We start from the raw sequence: 10,797 nt of genomic DNA, 5'->3' as shown, positions 1-10,797 counted from the left end.
CATTTATTTTTATTTGCAGGAGGAGTTGAAACAAAAATTTAAGGTTGCTTTTCTTTTCTCCCCTAAACGTGAATCCTTCAAGTAAAACCAAATTAACTACAGAAATTTGCAAAGTGAGGGGAAGTAAGCACAACACCCCAAGAGGAAAGGCTGGGGGAAGAAGAGGGTGCAGTCCTCACTGAACATATGCACAGATGCAGTGCTCACCCGCTCGATGCAGTGCTCACCCGCTCGGGACCGCAAGCCCAAGGACTCTTTATGAGGATGCCCCCACCCCAACACCTGAAAATGTTTCAACTCAAAACTTAAGGTTAAAAAAGAGAAAAAAAAAAAAAAAGGAAAAAAAAAAAAAACAACCACACAACCCCACAAACCACCCAGCCATAAGCACCATCCTTAATACATCATAGGTGTTCTCGTTTTATAAAAAGATTAATAAAAAATATTGAAAAAATTATACATATATTTTTCATCTTATATTTGTAAAGGTTATAGAATTTAGAAGTTTCTTAAAAAACAGACCAGAAACTGCCCTCCAGTTTCCACTCCTTTTGCTGGGGACCGGCAGGACTACAAAGTTTGGGATGCTGGAGCTGCTGGTGTAGAATGGGAAGCCCAGCCCAGGAGAAATCAGACAAGAGCAGGGTGCCTGGGGGAGGCTGAGAGCGACTCCGCTTGATACATGGCTGTGTAAGAAGGGGAACACAAGGTGGTCAGAAAGGCCTTAAACACCTCCTAACATACAAAACCGGTTTTTACAAAGATCCAAGCAGTTTGGTCCCAAACTGAGCTGAACACTTCAATGTTTATTCACATGCTTTTTTTTTTCTTTCTTCTCTTAAGAATCAAAGTTGCCCAAATTAAATCTTTCTGCTGATATTACTACATAACCCTTAAAAAGAAAGGAAAAAGAAAAAAATATATAGTAAGGGCCTTTAAAACAGGGATAGGAAGAGACTGAAAACCAAGTTCATCCTCTTAGCTCCAAACGAAAGGAAATGAAGGAAACTTGGTTCCTAATTGGGAGGGCCGGGGGGTGGGGGGACAAACACAAAGAAGAGAACAAAAAATCCAAGCATCAGTATCATTCTCCCTACCCTGCCCCCACCCCACACACCAACAATGAGAAACAGCGGGATCCCAGTATGTTCATGGGCCTGACCCTAGGTTCTGCGGTCAGAGTTCTCTGTCCAGTGGGATACACTCTGCTGCTGTAGGATTCTGTGTGGCTGGTGGGTTGTGAGGTGGGGTTGTGGGGCGGGGTTTTCAGGGTCTTCTCCAGGCTCCTTCTTTAGCTCCACCAGCCTGTCCCAGCGCCTTCTTCCCCGGGGCAAGGTCTCCATCAATAATGGCCCCTACTCAGCCGTGGGCTGTAAACTGTCCTTCTCTTCTCTGTTCTCTGTTTCACTCTTATCATGTTCAATCTCTCCTTCCTCCCCACTGAACTTGGCCCATTTGGGGCTCGTACTGGATTTCTGGAACATGAACCGGCCTCGACCCCAAGGAAGGCTTCTCGGCCACGACTCATCTGCTTGTCACTGCCCCCTCCTTCCCTGTCATCACGCAAGTAATACTTTTTTTGGGGTATGTACTCTGGATCCCACTCCTCTTCTCGGTTTCTCTTTTGAAAATCATTGTTGCTGTTGTCGTTATTGTTACCGGAATAATTTCCTCTGCCCCAGCCTCTCCCTCTTGCTGGAAACTGAAAGGTTCCCCGAGCTCTGTCGCCCCTCTCATTTGGACCCACGAAGTCTTTGGTTCCCTGGATTTGTCGAAGCCGTGGTGTTCTCCTCCCGTTCCTCTGCTTCCTAGGGGTACTCCTCTGCTCTGTAGGAGTGAGATGACTGGGAAGAGGAAGAGGAGGACCGAGATTGGTCTCTTGCTCTGTGATGCTTCTTCTGCTTCTTTGATCCTTTGTGGGTTTTCTGTTTTCTCAGCCGATCTTTCTCTTGAGTGGACAGTCTCAGGAATCCACGGACTCTCTTGATTGACCTTGCTTAAGATCTCTCTCCTTATGTTTTTTTTACGACGTTCACTCTCAAGGCAAAGATCAACAGGATCATCTTTGTATTTTCCCTCAGCCTTGAAGCCAGCTTCCCGGGGACTTTTCAGTTCCCCATGAGTCAAACCACGTTTTCCGAATGTCCTGGAGGACATGTCTATCCTCCTGTGTATCTCTGAGCTTTTCTCATTTTTAGCTGCTTCTTGTTCGTTTCCTCTCTTCAGGTATTTAGTAAAGCGTTCATGCAATGTTGCTCCAGAGGAGCCAAAGTGATGCTGTCTAACATGGTGAACAAACTATATGCTGGGCGAACAGTTCTGAGGGGCTGCGCTGAAACTGAGCTGACTGCGTGTGCTGGAAAACGGAACGAAATTCCTGCTCCTTTTTGTTGCTATGGACTAGATCCGACAAAGCTTTCCTTCCTGAGCCAATAAGCCACTGAGTCATGCAAGGTCCTCATCGAAGGAGTCCATAGTGACATTGACCTGGGCCTCCCCAGTAATGGAGAAGGAAGACTTCCCTGAGGAAAAGTCTCCTTTGTTTCCCAGTTTGTCACAGCTCTCAGAGGTCTTCCTTGGGGGAGGTGGTGAACAGTTCTCCTGGACCGCCTTGTATGCAGTCACATGGAAATTCTTCTCTGGCACAAAGCCCCTGAGCCCACTTTCACTCCTCTTGGCCCCTCCATGTTCCTCCTTTCTGGATCTCTCTGTGAAAGTTTCCTCCTCCAGTTCCTCTGCTTTTCCTTTCCTGTATGCACCAGGCTGTCCCACTTGCCTGACTTCTCTTCCTCCTGGTTTTTGTTTGTACCGGCTATGACTTTAGACATAAATTTGGGCTCATCATCAAACTCAGGTTCCTTCCTTCCCTTACTTTTGTCCTTATCTTGCTCATTCATCTCCTCCTTGTGGAAGTCAGCCATCTTTTTCTCAGAGTCATCATGGAGAAGATTATTATACCTTTTGGGTGACTTGCTGCCTCGGAAGGGCTTCTCAGTGAATGTCTTGGAAGCAAATGGATCAGATTTCATTTTTACATCAGCATCAGAGAAGCCGCCCCCCACTTCTCTTCCAACTTCTCTTTATCGATATTTGTTTCTGCTCCTTATATCTTCCATTCTTCTGCTCTTCCAGATACCTTTTTGTGTACGCTGCTCCTCCTGAAGCAACACTCTCCTCTTTCTGAGATGAACCATACCCAGAGCCAGCAGTTGGTGGACTCTTACCCACGGGGCTCTTTTTGGATGGACTCAAAGACCCAGAGCCATGGTCGAGCTGACTTTGGTGTGCTCCAGACTGATATCCAGCAGCACGTGATACAGATGAGCCCATCCGGGAGAACTAGGTTTTGGAGCATGGCTAGGGCATGCTGACCTTTGCCTAACCACCACAGACTGGAGGGGGCTTTTGAGGGCTGGGCTTCTCTCCCGGGGACTCAGATCAGAAACTGAGGCTCGCGATGCAGAACCAGTGCCACAGGTGGTGGCACCTGGCCATGGCTTTGAGCTCTCAGACCCTTTCATATCTTGAGAGGCACCTCCAGAGAAGGTCTGCTCCTTAGCCTCATCTCCCTGGTTATCACCCAGCCGCCTGAGATGGTCGGCTGTCCTTGGAAGAGGACTTTTTCTCTTTTGTAGACTTGCGCTTAGATGACTCAGCTCTGTTGTGGTTGGAGGATGAAGGGGAATGTCTTGCTGTGTCACAGAATGACTTATCAGAGTTCCTAGAATGGCTCCTGGACCGTGGTGAAGGGGACCTTCTCTTTGGGGACCGGGATCTAGCACGGCCTAGACGAGGGCTATATGCGTGCTGGTAGTTCTTCCAATTTGAATGGTAGTTTCCATAATCACATCGGTTATACTGGCCCCATGGATAAAAGCCTCCGTTTCGCCCACGGAAATAAAAGGGTCTCGGTAGCCTCTGTTGTGACCTTGGAAATCTCGATTCTGATATACTCTGGGGTGATTTCTTTCTCTGTTACGAGCTGGAGAATACGATCTTGAACGAGACCTAGAACTCAGCCTGCGCTTTCTTGAACGAGAGACAGATCGGCTGTGGGATTGAGACTTAGAAAATGAAGGAGACTGAGATCTGGATGCAGATCTTGAGCGAGAAGAACGAGACCCAGACTTGGATTTGTTTGTTTTTGACATCCTGGAAGAAAGATATTATACCTTAGTAGGATCAATGAGTCAACTTGAACTATATCCAAAAAACACCAGCACCACTGGCTTCTCCAGTTTAGAGTCAGGATATTGTTCTAGACCGGCCGAACCGACTACAGCTGCAGTCTGGCAATGGCACAACAGGCCCGAATCTTGCCCCCGCCCGCCCGCCCGCCCCTCATCTCCACTCTCCGACTGAAATAAGATAAATGATTTATTTAAAAATACATTGGATCACACCAGGAATGGTTATCTCCATACCTGGTACTTGGTTGGAGTATGAGTTTCTGGGAAGATCCCTGTGTTCAAAATTTCTGGTTGTGTTGCTCTCCTCGTGGGGTTCCTGTCCTCTCCAGATCTTACTATTTCTCACTTCTTACATAAGATTCCATGCACGTTGCCTAACAGTTGGCCATAAGTCAGAAGGAAGGAGAGGAGGACCTCCCCATCAGTGGACTTGGGGAAGGGCATGCGTGAAGAAGGGGGAGGGAGGATGGGACCGGGAGGGAGGAGGGAGGACCTTATGGGGGAATACAAAGTGAATAAACTGTAATTAATAAAAATAAATTTTAAAAAACAACGATGTAAACATACTGGAAGACAGAAGAGTATTTAAATTTGTTGTGCAGTCTAAAGAAAACTGTTCTCAAAAAAATACATTGGAGTATGTTGAGTAAAGAAGATATTGTCTTCTGTAGTGAAATTTGAAAGTAAAATATTTCTTTTGTCTTTTAAAATTGAAAATAGCTTCTTTTTTTTTCATACAGAACACCCTGTTCACAGTTTCCTTTTCTTCTACTCCTCTCATGTCTCCTCCCCTCAACCCACTCAGCTTCCATCTGCTCTCTAAAGAGCAGGACTTCATGAGACAACAGTCAAACACACACACACACACACACACACACACACACACGCAAGAATAAGACAAGAATAAGGATAAGACAAGGCAAAGACTTCACACTGAAGCTGGACAAGGCAACCCAACAAGAGGAAAAGAGTCCTAAGAGTAGGAAAAAGTCAGAGCCAAACCCGCTCCCACTATTAGGAGTCCTACAAAAACACCAAGCTAATAGCCACAACTTATATTCAGGGGACCTGGTGCAGACTCATGAAGACCCTGTGCTTGCCACTTCAATCTCTGGGAGAACATATATGCCCTGCTTAGTTGATTCAGTGGGCTGTGTTCTCTTGGTGTCTTCCACCTCCCCTGACTCCTACAATGTTTCCACCACTTCTTTGCAGGATTCCCTGAGCAACAAGGGGAGGAACCTGATGGAGACCCTTGATTTAGATGGTCTTTCCACAAAATATCTGACTGTCGGTCTCTTTATCTGCTCCCATCTGCGGGAGGAGAAAGCCTCTCTGGTGATGACTGGACAAGGCACTGATCTATGAGTATAGCAGAATATCCTTAGGAGTAATTTCATTGATTTTTTTTTTTTTAAAGACTGGTTGTGTTTAGTTCTACCATAGGTCTCTGGGCTATCCAGTCTCTGGTTCCTGGCCATTCATGCAGTGTCAGGCATGAGCTCCCTCTCGTGGAGTGAGCCTCAAGTTAAAATGGACATTGGTTAGACTCCACAGATTCTGTGCCACCATTTTCCCAGCACATCTTGTAGGCAGGACTGATGGTTAGACAAAGGTTTTGTAGCTGGATTGATGTCCACATTTCTGTATCAGTAGCCTTCAGAATACATTCCAACAAGAGTTTAGGATGTAGGGGTAAAGGCTCCATGAAACATGAGTTGGACCTTTCTACATTTAATGAGCTGAGTGGATGTTATCCTCATCAGTGAGGTTCCCAGTGTCAGTTTGGAGAGAGCAATCCTCTGTTCTAGCATCAGCCTGGGTTATTTGGAAATCTCTATTGGGCTCTCTTGGCCAACATCTCAACCAAATGCAAACTGGAAGTCTTGCCTGGCTAGGAAAGATGGCCAATTAAGAATCTTTATTCCCACATTATTAGCAATCTTCACTAGGACCACCCTCACCACCCTCATAGATTCCAAAAAGTTTCCACTATACTAGGTTTCCACAACAGCCCTCAAATGCCCCCTCCCCCAATTCCAGCCATTTCTTTCCCTACTTTCTCCCTCATTCCATCTTCCCCCAAAACTTTATTCTTTCCTCTTTGTCCCCAATCACCCCAGTTCACCCACAGAATTTATTCTAATTCCTCTTCCCAGGGAGATCCATGCATCTCTTCTAATCTCCTCCTCATTGCTTAATCTCTCTGACTCTATGGATTGTTGCCTGGTTATCATTTCCTTAATGGTTAATATCCCACTTATAAGAGGATACATACCATATTTGTCTTTCTGGGTCTGGATTACCTTACTCAGGATGATTTTTTTCTAGTCCCATTCATTTGCCTGCAGATTTCACAATGTCACTTTTTAATTAAATGGCTCTATAATACTCCATTGTGTAAATGTACTATAGTTCTTCTTTTATCCATTCTTCCATTGAAGGACATCTAGGTTATTTTCAGTTTCTAGTTATTATGAACAAAGTCACAATGACCATAGTTGTACAAGCATCCTTGTGGTAGAATGGAACATCCTTTGGGTTTATGCCCAACAGAAGTGTGTAGTTGGGTCTTGAGGTAGAATGATTGTCCATTTTCTGAGAAAATGTTGTATTGATTTCTAGCATGGCTGCACAAGTTTAGACTCTCATCACCAATGGAGGGGTGTTCCCTTTGTTCCACATCCTTGTCAGCATGAGCTCTCACTTGCGTTTTTGATCTTAGCCATTCTGACAGGTATAAGATAGAATCTCAAAATAGTTTTGATTTGCATTTCCCAGATGGCTAAGAATACTGAATATTTCTTTAAGTATTTCTCAGCAATTTGGGGTTCCTCTATTGAGAAATCTCTGTTTAGATCCGAACCACATTTTTTTTTCAATGCAGTTTATTCAGGAACCTTGAACAATCTTCTGACCCTGGGGAAAGCCAGCCCACAGCTTAAATAGCCTCTGGGTAGCCAACCCCAGCGTGCCACGTGGGCAATGCAGATAGGTCCACATACATGGAAGCAAGCCAGATCCTCAGCCTTAGCCAAATATGGAGTTGTTTGTGACAGAGAGCACCCGAACCACATTTTTAATTGGAGTATTTGGTTTTTTTTTTTTGATATGTAGTTTCTTGAGTTCTTTATATATTTTAGTTATGATTCTTCTATTGGATGTGGAGTTGGTAAAATCCTTTCCCATTCTTCCATGTTTCCATTTGACAGTGTCCTTTGCTTTACAGAAACTTTTCAGTTATATTTATTATCTATAGTTCTTATTAATTAATTACTGATCTTAGAATCTGCACTATCAATGCTTTATAGAGAAAGTTATTTCCTGCGCCAATGTGTTTAAGGCTATTTTACACTTTCTCTTCTAATGAGTTCAGTGTTTCTGGGTTTATGTTGAGATCTTTGATCCACTTGGCCTTTTTGTGCAAGGTGATAAGTATGCATCTATTTCCATTCTTCCACATGCAGACATCCAGTTTGACTGGTGACGTTTGTTGAAGATGCTTTCTTTTTTCTGGATTATTTATAAAAAACCAGGTGTCCGTAGATACGTGGATTTATGCCTGGGTTTTCAATTCTTTCTTTCTTTTTCTTTCTTTCTTTCTTTCTTTCTTTCTTTCTTTCTTTCTTTCTTTCTTTCTTTCCTTCTTTTTCTTCCTTCTTTCTTTTATTGTAGCTCTGTAGTACAACTTGAAATAAGGGACAGTGGTACCTCCAGCAGTTTTTTTTTCTTTTTAAATAATTTTATACATTCACTTGTATCCCAGATGTAGCCCTCTCCCTCTTTCCCTCCCAATCCTCCCCTTCTTCCCTCATCTCCTCCCTGCCCCCTTCCGAGTCCACTGATAGGGGAGGTCCTCCTCTCCTTCCATCTGACCCTAGCTTATCAGGTATCTTCAAGACAACTGCAATGTCTTTATCTGTGGCCTAGTAAGCTCCAGCATTTTTTTTTTTTTATTGTTCAAAATTGTTTTAGCTATCTTGGGTTTTTTGTTTTTTCATATGAAGTTAAGAATTGTTCTTCCAAAATCTGTCAAGAATTGTGTTGGAATTTTGATGGGAATTGTGTTGGATCTGTAGGTTGCTTTTGGTAAGACCACCATTTTTATTATGTTAGCTCTACTGATCTATGAGCATGGGAGATCTTTCAGTCATCTGAGAGCCTCTTCAATTTCTTTCTTCAAAGACTTCGAATATTTATTACACAAGTCTTTCACTTGCTTGATTAGAGTTGCCCAAGATATTTTATGTTATTTGAGGCTATCATGAAAGGTGTTGTTTCCCTGATTTCTTTCTCAATCTGTTTGCCATTTGCATACAGAAGGCTACTGAATTTTTTGAGTTAATCTTGCCTCCATTCCCTTTGTTGAAAGTGTTTGTCAGTTGTAGGAGTTCCTTGATGGAATTTTTAGGGTCAAGTATACTATTTCATCATCTCCAAATAAAGGTACTTTAACTTTTTCCAATATGTATCCCCTTTTACAGTTGTCTTATTGCTCTAGCTAGATAAATACTACCTTGAATAAATGGGGGGGGGGGGTGAACAACCTTGGCTTGTCCCTGCTCTATTGGAATTGCTGTGAGTTCTGTCCATTTAATTTGATGTTGGTTGTAGTCTTGCTGAAAAATGCCTTTATTATGTTTACATATGTTCCTTCTATCCCTAATATCTTCAAAAGTTTTTAAAATTATTTTTATTAATTACAGTTTATTCACTTTGTATCCCCCTGTAGCTCCCTCCCTCCTCCCCTCCCAATCTCACCCTCCCTCACTCTTCCCCACCTGTGCCTCTCCCCCAGTCTACTGATAAGGGAGGTCCTCCTCCCCTTCCCTCTGATCCTAGTCTATCAGGTCTCATTAGGAGTTGACTGTATTGTCTTCTTCTGTGGCCTGGTAAGGCTGCTCTCCACTCAGGGGAAGGTGATCAAAGAGCAGACCAATCAGTTCCTATCAAAGATAGTCCCTGTCCCCATTACTATGGAGGCCACTTAGATATTGAACTGCCATGGGCTACCTCTGTGCAGGGGTTTCAGGCTGTCTCCATGAGTGGTCCTAGGCTAGTATCAGTCTCAGAAAAGACCCCTGTGCCCAGACTTTTTTTTGTATCTGTTGAGACTTGCTTTGTATCTGAGTATTTGGTTAATTTTGGGGAAATTTCCATGAGGTGCAGATTGGAAGGTATATTCTTTTGTGTTCAGGTAAAATGTTCTGTAAATACCTTTATGTCTATTTGGTTTATAATACCTTTTAGTATTTCTCTGTTTAGTTTTCGTCTGGATGGCATGTCCATTAGTCAGAGTCAGGTACTGAAGTCTCCTCCTATCAGTGTGTGAGAGTCAACATGTGATTCAAGCTCGAGTAGTGTTTCCTTTACAAACATGGCTGCCGTTGTGTTTGCGAGCATAGTTGTTAAAAATTGAAATATCATCTTGGTGGAGTTTTCCTTTGATGAATGTGTGTCCTTCCCCATCCCTTTTGATTAGTTTTGGTTTAAAATATATTTTGTTAGATATTAAAAATGGCTACACCAGTTTGCTCCTTAGGTCTATTTTCTTGGGATATCTTTTTCAACCCTTTACTCTGAAATAATATCTATATTTCACATTGACGTGTGTTTCTTTGCTGCAGCAGAAGGATTGATCCTGTTTTTTTTAATTGGGGAATTAAGACCACTGATATTGAGAGATATCAATGACCAGTGACTAGTGATTCTTGTTATTTTGTTGTTGTTGTTGGTGTGTGTGTGTCCCTTCTTTTGGTTTTGCTGGTGTGAGGTTACTTAATTCCTGTGTTTTCATGTGTCTTGTTAGCCTCCTTGAGTTGATGTTTTACTTCTAGCACTTTAGGTAGGACTTGATTTGTAAATAAACAGTGTTTAAATTTGACTTTACCATGAAATTTCTCATTTTCTCCATTTATGATAATCAAAGTTTTGCTTCATTTAGTAGTCTAGGCTGGCATCTGTGATCTCTTAGAGTCTGCAGGATACCTGTTCAGGCCCTTCTGGCTTTTAGATTATCCACTGAGAAGTTGGGTGTAATTCTAATAGGTCTGCTTTTATATGTTACTTGAGATTTTAACCTTGAAGCTTTTTTTTTAATTTTATTTTTTTCTTATCAGTTACATTTTATTAACTCTGTATCCCAGCCGTGTCCCGATCCCTCATTCCCTCCCAGTCCCTCCCTCCCTCCCTCATCTCCACCGTGCCCCTTTCCAAGTCCACTGATGGGGGGACCTCCTCCCCATTCATCTGATCCTGTTTTATCAGGTATCTTCAGGACTGGCTGCAAAGCCCTCCTCTGTGGCCTAACAGGACTGCTCCTCCCTTGGGGGGTGGGGAGGCCAAAGAGCCAGTCATTGCGTTCCTGTTAGAAATAGTCCTTGTTCCCCTCACTTTGGGAAACCAATTGGTTACTGAGCTACCACAGGCTACATCTGAGTGGAGGTTCTAGGTTATATCCATACATGGTCCTTGGTTGAATGTCAGCCTCAGAAAAGACCCTGTGCCCAGATATATTTCGTCCTTGTGGAGCTCCTATCCTTTCCCCATCAGACTAACTCCCCTTCTTTCTTATGATTCCCTGTACTCTGCCAAAGGTTTGGTCATG

At 43.3% G+C, this 10,797-nt stretch overlaps 1 pseudogene; it reads right to left on the bottom strand.

Moving 5' to 3' along the window:
* Nucleotides 1-1,355: 1,355 nt before the first annotated feature.
* Nucleotides 1,356-4,151, bottom strand: LOC110557169 (thyroid hormone receptor-associated protein 3-like; annotated as a pseudogene).
* Nucleotides 4,152-10,797: the final 6,646 nt, after the last annotated feature.

This window comes from Meriones unguiculatus, chromosome 8, assembly GCF_030254825.1.
Source record: "Meriones unguiculatus strain TT.TT164.6M chromosome 8, Bangor_MerUng_6.1, whole genome shotgun sequence".
Taxonomy (NCBI): Eukaryota; Metazoa; Chordata; class Mammalia; order Rodentia; family Muridae; genus Meriones; species Meriones unguiculatus.
This window is presented reverse-complemented; position numbering and strand designations above follow the sequence as displayed.